This window comes from Myiozetetes cayanensis, unplaced genomic scaffold (assembly GCF_022539395.1).
Source record: "Myiozetetes cayanensis isolate MyiCay16 unplaced genomic scaffold, myiCay2020 scf6-25, whole genome shotgun sequence".
Classification (NCBI taxonomy): domain Eukaryota; kingdom Metazoa; phylum Chordata; class Aves; order Passeriformes; family Tyrannidae; genus Myiozetetes; species Myiozetetes cayanensis.
This window is the reverse complement of record NW_026087853.1, coordinates 4,846,922-4,865,584: the sequence shown is the minus strand read 5'-3', so window position 1 is coordinate 4,865,584 and position 18,663 is coordinate 4,846,922. Positions and strand designations below refer to the sequence as shown.

At 48.6% G+C, this 18,663-nt stretch overlaps 1 protein-coding gene across 1 annotated transcript in view; it reads right to left on the bottom strand.

Annotated features, from left to right (window-relative positions):
* The window catches only part of SYNE2 (spectrin repeat containing nuclear envelope protein 2), a 171,474-nt gene extending 162,821 nt beyond the window's left edge, over positions 1-8,653 (bottom strand). Inside the window, 1 exon segment of the mRNA XM_050335581.1 lies at positions 8,628-8,653. The gene's annotated coding sequence lies outside the window, so the exon portion shown is untranslated.
* Between the last annotated feature and the right edge of the window lie 10,010 nt (positions 8,654-18,663).

Below are 18,663 nucleotides of genomic sequence, written 5' to 3'. Positions count from 1 at the left end.
TAAAGTCAATTTATGGCCTCCTTTCCAAAAGGATGGGAATTTTAAAACTCTTTTCTTTAAACACAGACATCCCCTCAACAAATCCACAGTGCAGGTTATGAAAACACACAGCTAAGAGCAGGTAAATTTTATGCTAAAGCTTTCATGTCCCTGAAACCCTCAATTCACCATCCAACACAGCACATACATTTTGCCCTGCCCCAACTGAAGACCCCACAGCTGCTTTGAAAGGGACACACACACACACTCTTGGAGGATACACCTGCAAGGATTAATCGTCTTTAAAAGTACAGATTGTCTGAGAAGGGATTACAGAGGGACAATATGGTAGTCACTTTGTCCTCCTCCCTGCCCCAAATTTCATTCAAATAAAGCATATGAAGTATAACTGTATCACTGCAGCCTCTGAAGAGTCTAAAAGCAACAAGCTCTGGGTAAGACAGCTCAGCAATGCTTTTCACAGGCAGTAGGAATGATCATCCTCTTTGCTTCATATTTAAGTCAATTGTTTTGTTTCATAGTGACTCAATGGACTGCAGAGCTAAACCAAACCCTTCACTTCCACGAAATGCTGGACAACGAGGAAACAAACACAGCTGGTGCTGAAAATAAGTCAAGGGCTTTCAAATGACACCTTTCCAGTGGGGATAAAAGGGAAAGTGGAGAGAACAACCTTGTCTTTCTCTCTCTCTGGAGAGTCTGGCATTAACACAGGAAAGCATTAACTGCTTACACCTTGGGATAACCTGTGAAGTATCACAGGGTCAAAGACAGTTGCAGGAACACTGGGACCTTATTTCCAGTGGCTTCGTTTCCTGTGGATTAACTTATATGAATTGCACCAGGGCTCCTGTGCAAGCTCATCTTTTCCTCATCAACACAGGTGAAATCACACAAGAAAGGTGCATTAGAAATGTCCTCCTCGAGAGGAAAGCTTCCCACTGTGTTCTCCAAAGGAGCAAATTCTTGTCCACCTGGGCTCAACTTGCAGCTCCGATGGTTCAACCATCAACAAAAGCTTTTCCCTGTGGTAAGGACACTCATAAGACTCAACCCCTTCTTCCCTTACCTCCCCAGCTATTTCCACAATGGGCACCTAAAAACATCGGTGGAAATTGTATCAGCACAGTTGCATCACATGGGTTCAACTTGAATTTATCTTCCTTTCCCAAATTCAGCTGAAATCAGCTGGCAGAGTGGCAAAAATCACAGGCATTAACATACAAATAGGCACACTGATAAAGAGAGAAACCTAAGAGCAGGTAGTGGACTGGAAATCTCAAGGAATTAACCTGAAAATAACCATACCTAGGCTTTACATTCCATTATCATAAGAATAGACAACACTGATTTAAATACCTTGTCTCCAGTGAGGCTTAAGTCTTAATGAGACCTAAGAGATGCTCTCCTTAAGCATGGTCTCTATAAGGACATTCTTGTCTCAGAAGAAAGAGGGGGAAAAAAAGTTTCAGATGGATTTAGAGGATTCATTAGAAAGGATTTCATAGCCTTAACATCAGTTCAGATCAGGGTGGTTTGCAAGCCCTGGCTTTCAGCTGTTCCAAGTACTGCAGATGGTAAGATTTCATTGTATGAAAAACCCCAGCAGTCACACAGTACACTCCTTAGGGTGAAACCACTGCCATTTTCAAAACAATGTAACTACAGTTAAAATGTACGTAACTACAGTTAAAATAGAAAAAATGTATTTTATTCATTATGTAAAGTTACTTGCACAAAACAGGTGTGCACAGTATTTAGGAAGCAAGGTAAACTAGCTGATGTGATTCCCATACTGTCCCATGCTGTAGGAGCATTTTTAGCCCTAGAGTTTACAGGTAACTCTTGCATGTCCCTGCACAGATGGACCCTCACGGCCCTCCCTGTGAGCCAACCCTGCAAAATCACACGGCATGAAATTAGCTCAGTTATGCACTCCTTAAAGCCGAAAGCAGCAGATACCTTGCAAACGAGCCCAGCTAGAGGTAGCTGAATATTATAGCCCACTGTTAGTAAATCCTGGCTCCACTGGTTCTGCCTCTGCAGACACATGCCCCATATTTTCCCAGTTACGTTCACTACATGCTTTCCACTGGTGTTGCAACAGGCACTGCAGACATCTTTGCATGGCATCTCCAACCGCTTGTTTTTACTTTTCCTCCTTTGAAGTGCCACTGATTATTTATGACCCACTAGGGGACTCAAAGACTTTCCCTCCAGAGAGGCCTCTCCATGTAAACTGAAGTCTGTTCCTAGCAACAGATTATTATTACTCATGTGCTCAGCCAAGCCAACGTCATGAACAGAAACAGCAGATTTTTATCTTTGGTGAGCCAGTCCAAAGGAAGTGGAGCTCCACAATGCTGATGGACTGAAGACCCTTTCCTTTTTGGCTATTAACAAAGATCTCCATTTATTTTACACTGAGAAGGAAGCAGTAACGTTCAGAGGTGCAAGTCTTGAGCCTTGCAAAGTGCTGCTGAGCCGCCACCTTTTGGTAAACCATCTTTCTGTAAGTCTGTCATAGCCTCCCTAAAGGCAAATTGCTGGCATCCAAATCTTAACAGTATGACCTAAAAAAATATCACAGAAAACCCCTTACGTCAAGTTGCCTTGGGTTTTGCTTTTTTTATAACATTTTCTTCTCCCCTCACTTCCGATGGACTCACACCTCTGTTAAGCCTGACAAATTCACACAGCACTTCAGTTTGATGGTCCTTCTTTCTCCTCAACACTTCATTTACAAGGCTTTCACCATTTTTTCACCCAGTGTCAGTGGTGGGGAGAAAGGTCTGCTTAAAGCATGCATTTTCCATGATCTTTGCATTTAAATACTCTTTTTTTTTCTTAAGGCCCTACTCCAGACCGAAGCTCATCCCCTCCACATTTAAAGTACTTGCCAACATCGCTCTTGTGGGCCAACTCAGATTGTATCATGTCCACAGCTGGAACAGGATCACACAGCAAACACACTGATCCCCTTCCCTTCAGAGCCACATTCTCAGGAAGCAAAAATCAGGACAGCACCACTGACAGATCCACCTTGACTTCCCCACTCAAGGAACTGACACCTTCTCTCTGTCTAGCAGAAAGACGTCATCCACTAAGCAATAATGACATATTCTCTGTGCTTCCCTGGAGGAAGAAAAGTGCTCCCATTAGGTTTCCATCCCTTTGAAGGTGATACAGAAAAGAGGCTATAGCCTTCTGATCCTACATAATACCCCACAGCAGTCTGATGGGTATCAGCCAGTCTTCTAATAAGTAGTATTAGTGCATGTGGCATCAGAGAGACTCTGCACTGCCTGGGATGATGCTGAAACAAGCCTGGCCTTGGGTATTCCCATGCTTTCAGTAGCTGGAGATGAAGGAATAAAAAAGGGAAAAACTTGGAAAAGACTGAATAACTCTGCTGAGATAGAACCAAGTCCAGAGAGCATTAGATCTTCAGGAGATTCAGGGCTGGGCACAAAGCTGCACCCACTGCCACAGAAATAGTCTTGTCTCAAGGGAACTGACGCTCTTCAACCATATGCACAAGTAAGGACTCCTCCAAAGAACAAGAGCTGCAAGACCAAGACATCTCCTATTAGTTTATTTATGACAATCAGAAGCAGTACATTTTTGTTATGCAGGGACTTCCCAGTGATCTATTTATAGTTTCTGAAAACCAGCCAGGACAAGCACATGAGTATACAAAAGCCACGCCACTTTTTAAGGCCAGCAGAAGTTTCTGGTTTGTCTTTGATTTACACATCAGTAATGCTTCCTGTTACAGAAGCACAATGGATCTTCTCATTGCATTAATCAATTTAAAAACACAGTTAGGAAAGTGTCTTTCTTGACGTTTTCTTTTTTTTTTTTTTGAGGGGGGGGGTGACAATATATCAGTCATCCTGGTACAATTGCACAGTTTGAAAACTGCACTAACTCCATGCTGCTGTTAACACACACACAGAGAAATGCTTTTATTAACAGAGCTAAGCCTTGTTCACACAGCCACGAAGGCTGACCCATGGAGGTGCATGATGCAGTTACTTGCCCTCAGAATAAGAGCCCATCTCACATTTATCTGTTCCCAAATGGAAAGGCAGTGCCAAAGCACACTTACTAAAGTTGCAGAAAACATTCACTTTTCAACTGGCTTCCAAGAGCTTCCACACTGTTAATAAAAACAAGAACTGCTCAGGACTCAAAATCACAGTTTATGTAAAAAGGGTGAGTGATGAATGTCTGGAGGCTTGGGAAACCGATGCCATGCCCCTCTATCCCTCCAAGGTCCACTGTGTGCAGGAAGCCAAAACACCGTAGTAACTTCACGACTCCATCAAAACTGAGGGTTTGGGCAGCGATTCAACTGCCAAAATACAAAGCCCATGAGCACATCCCAGCCCAAATCTACCTGTGCAATGCTCAGAAGCCTCCAATTATGTGCAAAAAGCCACGTGTGTTGCCGTGAGGCCAGGATGGAAAAGCTTTTCCAGAGCAGGGGTCGGTCCCACACGTCCCTGCCGCCCGGCGCCGGCCGCCGCAGCCCCAAGGCCGCTTCCCGCAGATAACGGGGCTGCGGGGAAGGGTTATCACAAAAACAACATGAGGAACACAGGCTGGCTCCAGAGCCGTGCCCTACCTGGGAAGCACATCCAGTGCACAAACATGACCTCTTCCTACACACTCGGTTAACTGGGAGCGCAGGCAACAAGGTGGTCATTGCTGTCATTTCAGTCCTAGAAGCCTTTCTCCGTGTTCACACGACAGACACCCCTACCTGACCCCCTGCCCGGCTACCTGGGCTGAGGCAAGGCCTGTAGCCACACACAGCTCTGAGTAGCCACGCTCTGCCAGCTCTCCTTTGGGCAGGGGGAAGGGGAGCGGCGTGGCCGCGGCAGTGCCGGCGCCGCAGGGCACAGACAGACCTCTGACCTTCAGCCGGGCAGCTCCCATCGCAAAAGCCACACACAGCTCGTCATGGCCCTTCCTCGGCCTTCTTGGCCCTCAGTCAGATTTTACAGTTGGGACAGGAAGGGAAGGGGGTGGGAAATGCCTGCAATCAGAGCAAGTTTAGCTCTCACGCCCGATCGGAATGAACTGGACAGCACTGCCTGCTTTAACCAAGCAAAAGGCACTGCAAGAAGTTCTTTTTATTTACAAGTGTTTCTTTCCTTCCCCTGGATTGCAACCAAAATTCTTTGGTTAATGTTTTAAAAGAGATTCACAGCCAGTTTCCCATTAACACTGGAGCCACTTTACATGGTAAAGGTATTTAAAAGGAATTTAAAACAGCAATATATAATAATTACACCTGCTTTGCATTAATGACATTATATTAGTAAGAATCAGGCTCCTAGTTATATTCTGCCTTTGAAGGGATACAAATGTTTCCTTTCCACTGCCTTCCTATTTCCCTTTTTCCCCCAAGTAAATGAAAGAGTAAATCAGATGATTAACAAACATTACCCTGTTGAGTGAAGCTCACCTAAGCAATAAAAAGCCTGGAGTTTCTCAATTAAATCATAAGGTTGCTCAGAAAGATCTTCCTGAAGAGCAGTAATCTGCTCTTCCAGGAAATTTAGAAAAGGGAAAGCTAGGAATAGTGGCAATCTCAACACAGGAGTTTTCACTAAAGCAGGGACTTGTTCTAATCGAGCAAAATCCCTGGAAGCAGCAGCGCAATGTTTGCACAACAGAGCAGCAGACAGAGCCATTGACGGCGTCGGGAAACGGGAGGAAAGCGAAATGCAATGTGGATCTGGGAGCCAAAAGAGAAAGGGCATGTCTCATGCTAAACCTATCTGCTCTGGCAGTATTCCTGCAAAGATCACGAACATGTTTTGATCACTAAATATAGCAGAGAAATGGAATCCACTGCAAGTAGCTCTCTCCGGCAGCGCTCGCTGTTTTGCGCGGGCTGAGGAGAACACAAAAGAGAGATTTGTCAAGCAAACAGCAAGTGCAGCTTGCCAAATTTGAAGGGCAAATTACAATTTAAATGATAGGTCCTATCCTGGCAGCTGTGAATTCATCGGCTTCTCTCTCAAGCATGTCCAATCGAGGCTACAGCAATGCAAAATACTGCTCTTCCCCAGCACACCTCTGCTCGGACTCGGAGGGGCCGCCTCTCCCAGGAGCGAGTTTTTCATGTCCCTGTAATTCTTCCAGCTGAAAACTCCCCTAGTCAGGGCCTTGTTTGTTTGTTTTACGCCTTCTGTCCCACACACTTCAAGGTCTGTGGGCAGAGCAGCCTTGCTACAAGCACAGCCTGCACGTTCGTGTGCCTGTGCTGGTTTCGCACACATGAAAGGGGCCCCTCGACAGCGGCATCTCCCACGCTGACAGTGCAGGACCCTCTCCACCAAGCAAAACACTTTCTTTACTGCTTCAGACAAATAAAATGTCTTTCTCTTTGCTTTTAAAGAATTAGTTGCTTTAGGGGAAAGAAAAAAAACACGAGCCACAAACCTAAATCTCTGATTTATAGCGCAGTTTCAAGCCTGTAGAGTAACTTTTTGTGTGTGGTGAAAACCAGGCCAAACGCTGTTATTCTTACCAGTGCTGATGCCAGAATGGACCAAACAGCCAAACAGCACATAGCCCATGAGAAAGAACTTGGTGCTACGCAGTAACCTGCTAGATTAAACTGATCTTGCTACATAAAATTTAAAAAGGTAAAGTACAGTTGCAATTGCAAAGCCAAGTACTCCAAATCAGAAAGAGCCCAAACTAAAGGACACCTTACTCGTATCACACGTTCATTCCCCTTCTGCACAGGCCTGATGACAGAGTCTCCTCATCCGAGTCTGAATCACGGAGTGTCCAGGCTGCTTTCCCTGAGAATCGGGATTTCTTACAACGGAGACAAAGCAGGATGAATGCCCGTGAGCCCCGTGCATCTCCCTCGCTGAAAGGCACCAGCATTACTAACACAAAAGCTACTTATAGACAAGTTCAGTCAAGCAACACAGCACACGTTGCGTAAGCAGAGCTGCCCTACCATCCTCTCCCGGGCCAGGGCCAAGCAGGTGAGGTAAGACACGAGCCACAGCTCCTGCCTGAGCCAACTCCAGCCCACTGAAGGGTGTTCCTGTACAGTTTGCAGGGACGCAGCTCCCGGAGCCACCATCCAGAACGAAAGCCCGGCAGGGGGATGGTGTGTGATCACCCGCGCGAGCCCTTGGAACAGGATGTGCTTCAATTTCCTCACAACTCCGTTACTGTAAACTCCTGGACGGGCTTTTTGCAGAGTTTTTGCAAGAAGAAACACGTTCACAGTCACCTCCAAGCTTTGCAAAGGTGATGCCTTCACTCACCAACGTTATCTGTAAAGCCATTCCAAGGCTACCTACAGCGCTATTAATGCACAACTGCTCTGCAGGAACCGTGTTTGCTCACGCTACATTGCACACGTATCCGCTTCCTCTCACTTCGGAACTCCTGAGGTGCCCTGGGCATGTAAATGGGAAGAAAATCCAGATTTTTCACTTTTCCAAAGTGAAACCAGCTCTGCTCTTGATTGCCTTTTACAATAACAAGCTCTGGTTTCTCTATCCCAGGGGTATTTCATCACCAACTTCCCACCCAGTTCTGCGTAAGAAACAATGCTGCAAACAGTCTATCACACACTTTTTTCCTATTAAAAAATCCACCAAACAACCCTAAACCTGTCAGCCTGCTAACTGTGAAACCATTTGTTACAGTCCAAGTGGTGGATGAAGCAGAATGACAATGCCAGGAAATACCTGGAATTGATCTTCAACGTTTATTTTTGGAGACTGGCTTTTCTCCCAGCTCTTATTTAATAGTTTGCTCTTTCCCTCCTCTCCCCAGTTGTTCACTCTGGGATCAAATTGCAATGTTTCACCTCCTGGAGTTCACCCACAGACCCCCTAAGAAGTACTTCAGGAATCAAATCCTGGCTCAGACAACATGTTCTTTCTATTTCATGGCTATCATATTCTTCCTCATGTATCAAGAAAGACAGGAGAAGGTTCTGGTATTTGTCTGAAATCAGACTTGCACAGGATCCATTTAACACTTGGTACCTGCCTGTGCTTTGTATCTCTGCTACACAAGCAAATTCCTTCAGCAAAGTCTCTCCCTAGACACTCAGCACATTTAGCAAAAGAAGTCTTTCTGCTGTAAACTAGTTCTCTGCACAGGAGGAGGAATTTTATCCTTAGCCTACCTGGGTTACGTGCACAGATAAAAGTTAGGCTTTTTCCAGAAGAAATAGTGATTTCTTTTCCAGGCTGCTGAATAACACAGTGGCAGCAGCCACACTTCAGAGGAGACCTGGGCACAGCTTCCTATGTGGCTCCCTAAGCCTTGCATTTATTGATAGATAGATCAATAGATAGATAGATAGCATGGTTTAGACATGTCTGTTTAAAGAGTTTCCACACACCACCTGACCAACACAGAATAACCACACGTGCTGTCCTGGACCACCACAAGCCTGAACTGTCACCCGTTCCCTCCTAAGTTTAGCTGCTTGTGACTGGGAGCACACACAGTGGCCCATGCCAGCCTCGTGGATGCACAATAATTCAGCTGTATGGATTTTTGCAAGAGAAAGGATAGGGAAAAAAGGATGAGCCTGTATAATTTTGCAGAAGGAAGTGAGTACCTACCGGGTGCTGTCCGTCACAGAGAGCCAGGCAGCCAGTCTCGCCCCCAGGAGCGCAGCAGATTGCAAGGCAGCTGCAAGGAGCTCAGGCAGGGCAAGGAGCACACCCCTGGCAGCCCACAGTGCCCTCATTGCTTCCACCTCTGCCACTAACCTGATGTGCGACCTTGAAAAAGCCACTCAGCAAATCCCCTCCGGCCTCTTATTTACAGCAGATCGTCTGGGGCTGCGGGTCCAGCCCCAAGCTTGTCAGAGTCCAGTGACTGACCTGAGGAGGAGGAGGGATTTAAACTGGACACTGCTGTCTGCCCCCCAGCCTCAGGTACAGCCACAACGCCTTACACTGCTCAACCCACACCGAGCCTGGTGGAAATGAGGACACCGGGAGCCCTCCTCGGTGCTCTGCTGGGATGTGAGACACTCTGGCCGAGATTCAGCTCTCCTGACACTGAGCAGCTACAGGAGCGGTGCCTCCGTGTGCGCTCATTGTTTGAACTCTGCAGAAACAATGGAGAGAAACAGGCACTTTTAGGGCAGTTTGTCCGATGTATTTTTAGATGTCCAGCTCAGTGGGGATGAATCACGGCTCAGAAGTGTCTGCTCCTCTGCAGTGACTATGAAAGGAGTCTGGAGAACTTTCTCTCGTGCAGATAGTTATGTTATACGGTGTGGCAAGACAAATCTCGCCCTTTTTAAGATGGGGGAAAGGAGGTAAACAAAGCAGCATCCCCTCGGGTTACACTGAAGTGAGAAAGAGCATCTCCAGCAGAGACACACTGTGCAAGTGCTCTGTGCTTCCCTCCCCAAAAACACCTTGCAACCAGATGATACACAACCACCTTCACCCTTGGGCTTGGCTTTGCTAGAAGAGTTTTCATTCAGTCACTGAACTTGAATATTTCACCAAATATTCCTGCAAGCAAAGCTACATGTTGTTCGAGATACAAGAGCCTCCAAAAAGCTGGGCATGCTGCTTTTGGAGCAGGTTTTATTTCTCTCCCTGCATCATTTAGGTGATTATTAACAGCACAGAACAACCCAACATCAAAAAAGAGGTGTCTCTAACGCAGACTGAACTGAACCCACTTCTGAAGTGTCTTTGCAATCGCTTCATGGCCAGCAGTACACAGCCTATGTCCCTCAGACCAAGGAACATCCAGGGTATTCAATTCCATCTCTGCTTCACTCTTTCACTCCACCATTCACCAACTTCTGGTCCTTCTCCTGGCAACAAACAGGCCAAAAGATCCAGAAAGCAAAACTTTGTCCTGCAAACCCCACATTTCTGCCTCCTCCCTACATTTCCATGAAAGTAATTACAAGTGTTTTGTTTTGCATCTTAATTGTCATTTCCTTTGATAGAACTTGCAGCCTGAGTCTTAAAGCTTGGATAACTAAGCACTATTCTTTTCTCTTCTTCCTCCTGCCTGGACACAAACCTTACTGCTTGTATCAGGGTCGGCAATTCCTTACAAACCTCTCGAGCCAATCTGTGCAGCTGCATTGTGTAGGGAGTTATCAGCAGGCTGCAGGAAGGTTAGAAAGCAAACATGCCTCCCCTATGAGACCAAAGTTGTGCCCAGAGTGAAAGCTCTGCCCCATTTCCCCTCCTGCGGGGAGATAACAGCCTGTTCAGCTCCAGCCCTTTCCCCCACAGAGCTTTCTGAGCCCCTCCTGCACACGTAGCTGGGCTGAACAGAAGTGTTATCCACACTCCTTTCTTCTGTCCCTGTCACAGCCCCCACACACCTCCACAGAAGCAGCTTGTTTCACCTCCTGCTGAGAACTCTGTGATTTAAGTGATCTACAGAGGTTGTCTTCTTTGTACCCTCACCATCACCGGGACTTGTGTGCAATCCATGAAGGTCACAGGAAGCTGGCCAGTATTCAGCAACACTATTTACTCTTCCCATCTCCACTCTCCAATCTTTTTGCAATCAAAATGCTCCAAACACCAGGGGTCTCTCCCCTCTCAGCATTATCCCAAGCCAAAATACAGTCCATCCTTCACAGTTGACTGTTACTGGCACCCTTCATGCTCCACAGAACATAAGTCAGTCCAGGAAGGGTAAAGCTGTCAGATCCATGTCCTGTGGGCTAACATACACTATATTTTTTGATTCATAGTCCAGTAGTTGCAGGTTCTACTGCAGGTATAATCTCCTGCTCCTTCTGCAGAAACTGTGTGTCAGCATAGGAGGGAGTGGGGTGAACATCACCTGCCCCTTAATACGGACATACACTTGTGCTCCCTGACATATATTTACACTCCCAACCAATTCATCCACATCAGCTGAAGTAAAAACCTGCCCCTGACCCAAGTCCAGGGGGCACAGATGGCAAAAATCAGATCAACCTGATCTCCCAGTGGCTCCATGGCCACCTCTGTCTCAGCGACAGGAGTCTCCCACCCACACTGACCAGGGATGAAATTCCAGCAAAGAAAGATTAGGTGAGAGGTGTATGAAATGTCACCTTCCCCTTAATCACAGCTTATGGATCCGGTCCCGAAGTGTTACTCACACAGTGCTCCACACTCCACACGTATAATCCCACCGCCTAATCCAACTACTTGTTCAAACAGGCACGTTGCTAGGAGTGGGTCCTTGCCACCACTGGCTACATTGTCAGCGTTCCTCCAAGACCACGTCCTCTCCCACATCTAGAGAGCCATGATACTCCAGAATAAACTGTGGGAAAGGCAGAGCACACGTGTTGCACACACAGCTCATCCCTTCGACGGGAGCAAGGACACAGCCCATGGCCATCCTCTCCCACGCTGCCAGATCGCGTTGGGGAAACACTTCAGTTGTGGTAAGCAGCAGATAAGCATCTCTGCACACACACACAGAAAAAGCATCTCAGCTGGTAGATTTTAAAACCTGCATTTAATGTGCCTCAGGGAAGAATATAAATTGGGTAAATGGGCTGAAAGGCACAGCTTCTCTAGGAAGGGTTAGGATCATCTCTTCGCATCTTTCGGCACAAACCCGGCCATTGAGAGTCCAGATCTGAAACAGAGCTGCAGTTGCTAAGAAAACAGCGCTGCAAACAGATGTCAGGAGATGATTCATGGAGTAAGGGCATATCCCTGTACTACAGATAAACCAAAATGAATGAGGCTCTTTATACCTGATCTCCCAAGCTGTGCTTCTTCATACCCTCTTTGGGACTTTCTCTTTACTTCCTTTCTACATTCAGATGTCGAGGAAACCAAGTGGAGCTGAGCTCACTGTTTATGGAATAATTACCAGTAAAGGGGTTTTACAGTGAGTATAAGGAATTCCGAAAAAGGGCTCAACTGTGGCCCATTTTTCCCCCGAAACAAAGCAATTTTTTTCCTGAAACATGAAGCAACTTTTCCCAGAAACATATCAGAAGAAATAAGACCCACCAACAAAAACTTCAAAGGAACAAACAGTAACATTTTTTTTTTCTTTTGTTACTTCCCCTTATACCATAAAACTTAAAATTAACAGCTAGGGAGATAAAGCATTTTCAAGCTATTAGATCACTAGCCAGCAATGCATGCCGCTCCTTGAATTACTTCATTGTGTCTACGCTTAAAATCTTTGCCTGACAAATAAATAAAAAATAGCTGGCACACTACAGGACTGGCTGAGTGCTACTGACACCAACAAAGTTCTCAGTTACTTTAAAGAACTTTCAGTCATATTCAAATTAGTTCCTTTCTTAGAATATCCTGAATCGTAGAACATCCTGAGTTGGAAGGAATCCACAAGGATCATCAAAGTCCAGCTCCTTTGCCCCTCTTCAAACCACCACGCTTAAATCTTAACACTGTATGATAGCAGCAGCACTTCTAAATAGTTCCCTGAGGTTATTTGTAAAGAATTCTTTAAATAAAGGAACTTTAATATATGTCTCTATAGATAACTAGGGTAAAAAAGCAATTATCATTCATTACCATTCATTATGAAGAAGGAAAGGACAAACATAACTTATACACATCTGCATGACGTGTTTGTACAGCATCTCACACAAGGGGGGCCCAAACATCGCCACTGTACACATCAGTATAGGACAATACATTATTGTGGTCACTGCTGGTTTTTCACCACTCCTCCAAACTCCACTGTCCATCCCTCTCTGCCTCAACTCACCCCCACTGCCACTGCTGGCAGACAGATGCCAGGGCTTCCTCTCCCCTGCCACCTCCTGCTCACTGCACACCACCCCATCTCCTCTGGCTTATGACACGCTGCCTTCTGCCTTGGAAATCAATTATTTAGGCTGCCCTGATTTCAGCGAGAGGTGGCAGCGTGTGTGCGGGTGCCATTATTGTGGGCAGCGCGAACAGCCGCCACCGTGCTCCTTCTCGGAGCTGTGAAGCCTCCCCAGAAGTGGCCGAAGCCCATGACACAGCCCAGCAGGCGCCAGCAGCCCTGTGTGTCCCTCCTGCAGCTATTGCATTTCACACACAGACATAAACAGACGTGCCCGCCAAGCTACGGCTGCGATCGCTTGGCCAACAGTGACAGCAACGAGCCAAGACCCTGCACGTGGCACTTACGTCTTTGTCTCGTCTGTCCCGAGACCGGAGATCGCCCTGCAAGCCGAGGGGGAGGAAAACGCGGGAATGATGGAAAGAGGGGGAGAGGACAGGCGGGACAGGAGGCACCCTGAAAGGGGGGAGCAGAGGCATGAGGCACACACAGCCACAGACCTGACAAAGGCTGTGAGAAACTCAAAAACACTTGCTCAAAGTTTTCTCCCTGTAGATTCCGAGTAACTTGAGGAGGGTGCACCTGCTCTGCTTCCCGATGCCTCCAGCAAATCGCAGGAAAAACGGAGAATAAGCACTACGCCGTTTTGGGGGGAACAGGGATAGGACTGAGCCCAGCTTTAGTTGTGGAGGTGAAAGGAGGACAAGGAGCCTTCCCTTAAATCCACGCACACACAGCACCGGACACAAAGTCAAGTTACAGACAGGGAGCTCCACGTGCGGCATCCCTTGGGCCGCACTAACACAGATCCGTAACAACTGCTCCGAGAGGAAACAGGCGGCTGCCTGGAGCCCTGGAAAGATGGAAGGGAGGGAGGGAAGGCAGGAGGAAGGCTGGTAGCAAGGCGGAGAAGAGAAAGGACCCCATGTGCGGCGGGAAACACAGAGAGCGGGAGCCCTCAGCGGGCAGCGCTTCATCCAGGGCAGCAGCAGCGTCCCGGCAATAAAACACAGAGCCGGGAGCATGCCGGTGCCTCCCGCGTCCCTACCAGAAAAGTAGTTGCTCCTCTACCCGGGAACTTTGCCTAAGTATCTCCCATCAGTTCCCAAACACACAACCAGAGCGATAACGCCGTTCCAAGTGGTACCCGCGGCTCCCGCGGGAAGCGCCGCTCACCTGCCCGCGCCCCCTGCGCGCTCCCCCGCCCCGGGACGAGCCGGCTCCGGCCGGAGCTCCGCCGGCAGCGCGGCCCCCGGGAGGGCAGGGCAGGACCGCGGGGGCGGGAGCGAGCTCCGAGAGAGCTCCAAGCGAGCTCCAAACGCGCTCCCGCCGCCGGCCGAGCCCGCCACGCTCCCCCCCGCGCCGCCCGGCGAACTCCCGCCGCGCTGTTTTCCTCCCCTTCCCGGCTTTTGCCGGGCTGGGAGAGGAGGGACCCGCTGCGGGAGAGGGGTGTCCCCACCCACACTCCCCGGCGTCCCGCGGGGGGCGCGGGCGGTGCCGAAGGTGCCGCCGGCACCGAGGGAACAAAGGCGGCGGCGGCGGGGAACAAAGAGCGGCAGGTACCGGAGCGGGGCCGGGCGGGGCGGCGGCACCGGCGGGCCGGGGCAGGGGCCGGGGATGGCGATGGGATGGGGCCGGGCCAGGGCGGCAGCGCCGCCGCTCCCCGCACAAAGGCGCAGCCGGGCCGCGCCGCAACTTCCCGCGGGTGGGTCCCGGCGGGGCAGACTCACCACGGGCGCAGTCCCGGCATCGGCGGCGGGCGCGGGTGGCGGCGGCGAGGGAGGGGGGAGGAGGATGATGAGGAGGAGGGCCCGGGCGCTCCCCGCCCCGGCCGCTGCCAGCGAACGAGCCAGCGCGCTCCCCGCCCGGGGCCGGAGGGCGGCGCGGCCCCCGCAGCCCGGCCCGGCCCGGCCCCGCCTCCCCCGCCGCGCCGGGAGCGCTCCCGGGGCGGCCTCCGCCCCCCTTGCCGGCAGCTGCTCGCTGTCCTCACCGCTCCCGCCCCGCCGGGACACCCCCGGCACGCCCGCGCCTGGCGGATGCCCCGGGGAGAGGAAGGGGACGGTCCCCGGCTCACCGCGCCCGCCCGTCCTCACCAGCCGCGCGTGGGGTTTCCCGGTGTTTTCCCTCCCAGCGCTTACCGGGACGGCGCTGTTCGTCCCGCCCCTCGCGGACAGCCAGTCAGGGCCACTGGGCGCTGTGTGTCCATGTGCTTTGAGGAAGGAATTGTGCTGGAAGTAAGAGAACCTGCGTGTTCTAAGAAGCGTTTTCTGGTCTGGGAGGATTTGGGGTCACAGGTGATACAAAGAAAATTAAAATGCTTCATTGTTGTCGCAGATTGCAGCACCCCCAAATCAAATTTAGATCATCGGAGACATCTCCAGTTTCTGCACAGCCTCTATAGCCTTCCTCAAGTTAAGCTCCCCTCACCTCAGGCACAGATCCCAGGCTTGAACCCTCTCTTCCAGATGCAGACTGTCCTCAGCTTTAGAAACAACATCACCTGGCCTTGCTCAGCCAGAACTCTGGAAGCGCAGTTGGGGGTCAGTTATGTAAACGGGGGGCAAGTTGGGGGTCTCTTAAAACTTCAGAAGAGGGTTTTTGGAAGGGGAGAGAGGAAGGAATTCCTTAGATTTTTTCCCATTTGATACTGGATAGCTTTTGCCTGCAGAGTTCACAAAGTGAGAAGATATAAATATTGAGACTGAGCTTGGCTTTACACAACTAGAGGTCAGCCAGTTATCCAAAGTGAAATGTAACTTTCCAAAAGCCACTTCCTGCCAGTGCTGATACATGGGGTTTCTCCTCAGTATGTGCTGATAAAACATCAACCAACTTAAAACAGGGAAACTAGTGAGGTCTTATATTTGAAGGCTAGAAATCTAAATGGACCTACTTACTCAAAGCTTCTCTTTATACCAACAGGTGTGTCTAGAGAAACCATGCCAGATTTGGAGCCCTGATTGTCTGTAAGGAAATTTTTCTTTTCCAGACAAAAGTGAACCCAACATCTTTTTGAGTGTCTTTTCAGCTGGAGCCTGAGAACACAGTGACTTGCAGAAGCGTCAGTCAAAGCTGGTTATGACTTGACTGCCCTGCCTTGGCAAACACCTGCTCCAATTCATGCCGTCCTGGCAACAAATCAACCCGTGAATGCTCTTTGTGTACTTTTTTTACTTGTTTTATTGAGTTATTAATTAGTGTTTGTATAGTCACACAGTTGTCTGGTACTCCACGGACACAGCTGAAGGCAAAGGGCTGCCTTGGGGATGTGCTGTAGTTTCCTAATTCCTGTGTTATGGCTACTGTAATGCATATCCTCAAGGTGGAATAAGCATTTCTGACTGAATTATGACTTTTGACTCTCAGTTTTCAGCCTTGCAGTTAAAGCAAGGAGAGAAGAAGATAAATATCAAAGCTACACTCTGCTGCTTAAGGAATTATTTCAACTCCCCCTTGATCACTTGAGGCTCTTCCACATGCCATCAAATTCTATAGAAGTTGTCTCATGGAGCCTTGATCTTTTGTACCTCGGAGAACACCATCCCACGGTATTCTCTCCGTGTTCTCACTGCTTTTACCCTGCCATGAATCCCACGGCTCCTCATCCCAGCGTGCCCAGCACTGCAGGCACCTGCCAGGCTGTGTCAAACACAGCACAGGTCCCAGCCCAAGGTGCTGCCTTTCACTTAATTTACATATTTCATAATTAGCTTGTAAAGCACTTTAAAGACATGACACTAAGTGTTACTAACAGTAAATAGTATTGTTGGACAGGCTTAATGCGAGCAATAGCAATACCATAAAAAACCAGATCCGAGACACAAAGGTAGAATGAAGTCATATATGGCTACATTGTATACAAATCTCCAGGCTTTTGATTACTTAGTACAGACTGATACTCTGAAAATAAGCTTTCATCTCTTTTTCCACACAGCCCTGCAGCCAGGAACTGCTAATGCCCTGTGCTCAGGCTGCACCTGCTTTGACAGGTATAAGGGTGCTGCCAGTGAGGTGGGCAAGTGGCTGCCGTGGATCAGCCTTCGTGGAAGGTGAAGAGATGGAAGCTGTGTGAGCACAGCTCTCTCCTGCTGCCTTTGGGTGTCCAAAATGATGGAGAGATCCATGGGGCACTGGGGAAAAGACCTGCAGAGCAGCACTGCAGGCTACTGCTGGCAGTGGTGCAGGTAACTGCAGTGGGGACAAGAAGCCCTCAGAGAGCTGGATGTCTTTTGTACAAGGCACCCGGGTATCTCATGCAATGCTACAGGCTTGGGGAAGAGTGGCTGGGAAGCTGCCTGGCAGAAAAGGAGCCAGAGTGTGCCCAGGTTACCAAGAAGGCCAGTGGCATCCTGGCTGGTATCAGCAATAGTGTGGCCAGCAGGACCAGAGCAGTGACTGCCACATGTGCTGGGCACTGGTGAGGCCACACCTCGAACCCTCTGTTCAGTTTTGGCCCCTCAATTCAAGAAAGACATTGAGATGCTGGAGCGTGTGCAGAGAAGGGCGGTGGAGCTGAGGAAGTGGCTGGAACACAAGTCTGATGAGGAGCAGCTGAGGGAGCTGGGGGTGTTTGGCCTGGGGAAGAGAAGGCTTGGAGGAACCTTCTCGCTCTCTACAACTCCCTGGAAGGAGGTTGTAGCCAGGTGGGGGTCAGTCCCTACTCCCAGGCAACCAGCAACAGGACAAGAGGAAATAGCCTTTAGTTGTACCAGGGGAGATTTTGATTGGTTTTAGGGGAAAACTTCTTCACTGAAATGGTTGTCAGGCATTGGAACAGACTGCCCAGGGATGTGGTGGCATCACTATCCCTGGAAGTGATCAAAAGGCATGTGGATGTGGCCCTTGGGGACATGGTTTAGTGGTGAATGGGGTGATACTGGTTGAACAGTTGGACTCAGTGGTAGCAGAGATCTTCTTTTCCAACCTTAATGATTCTACGATTCTGTGATCTGGCACTCACAGGTCCCGCATGGACGAACAGCATGAGCTTCATGGTGTAATTCAGAGTTTGTGTGTCTAGATTCCAGCATTGGAGGGAGATCAAATGTCCCAAGTCCTACCCCCATACCATCAAAAACCAGGAAATAAACTCTCTAACCTGTTTGTTGGGTTAGAAAGTTGGCATTACTTTATTTAACACTGAGGTACAGAAGGATCACTCCACAAAATCTGTACATCAGTTATCAAAACTTTTTACTATTAATACATTTTGGTAAACAAAGGAATAAGTGTTTATTGGTTACAAGTTACATAGTTCTCTTATTAATTAGTCTTCTATTAGTTAATGATTCTCTTGCTTCTCATGCTAATTAGTCCACATGCTCAGTTTATCTCTTCTTTTGGGTCAGGGGGGTTTCTTGAGTCAGTGGTCGTGAATCCCCCTACCAGAATTACCTTTTACCCCCTTGGAGCTGATTTCAGAATGATTACTGAGTTGGTTTTATTAGTTTCTCCTTGTCTTGGGAGTCCTGCCAAATGTCCTGGTTGGCCATAAATTCTGCATTCTTTTGTGTTCATTATCAGTGGTACATCCCAAGCCATACTTCCTCCCCCACATCTGAGAGCCCTAAACTTCAATTTGTTTTTTTCTAACACATGGACATGTGTTAGAAAGCTTAAAGCTTAGAGCTTGCTTGTTAACTGCTATCTATTTCATGGATTAAATCTCCTCTCTTGTTGATTAAGTCCTAACATTTTACCCCACTGCTGCACAGGCTCCTTTTTAAAGAAACATAACTCGCTCAGTAACACCCAAGCTGGATAAAGTGTTAACTCTGACGGGTAGTGAGGGCTCTGCAAACTAATTTTGTTTGGATACTCCCAGTTATGTCTGCTCTGTAGTCTGCCAGAACA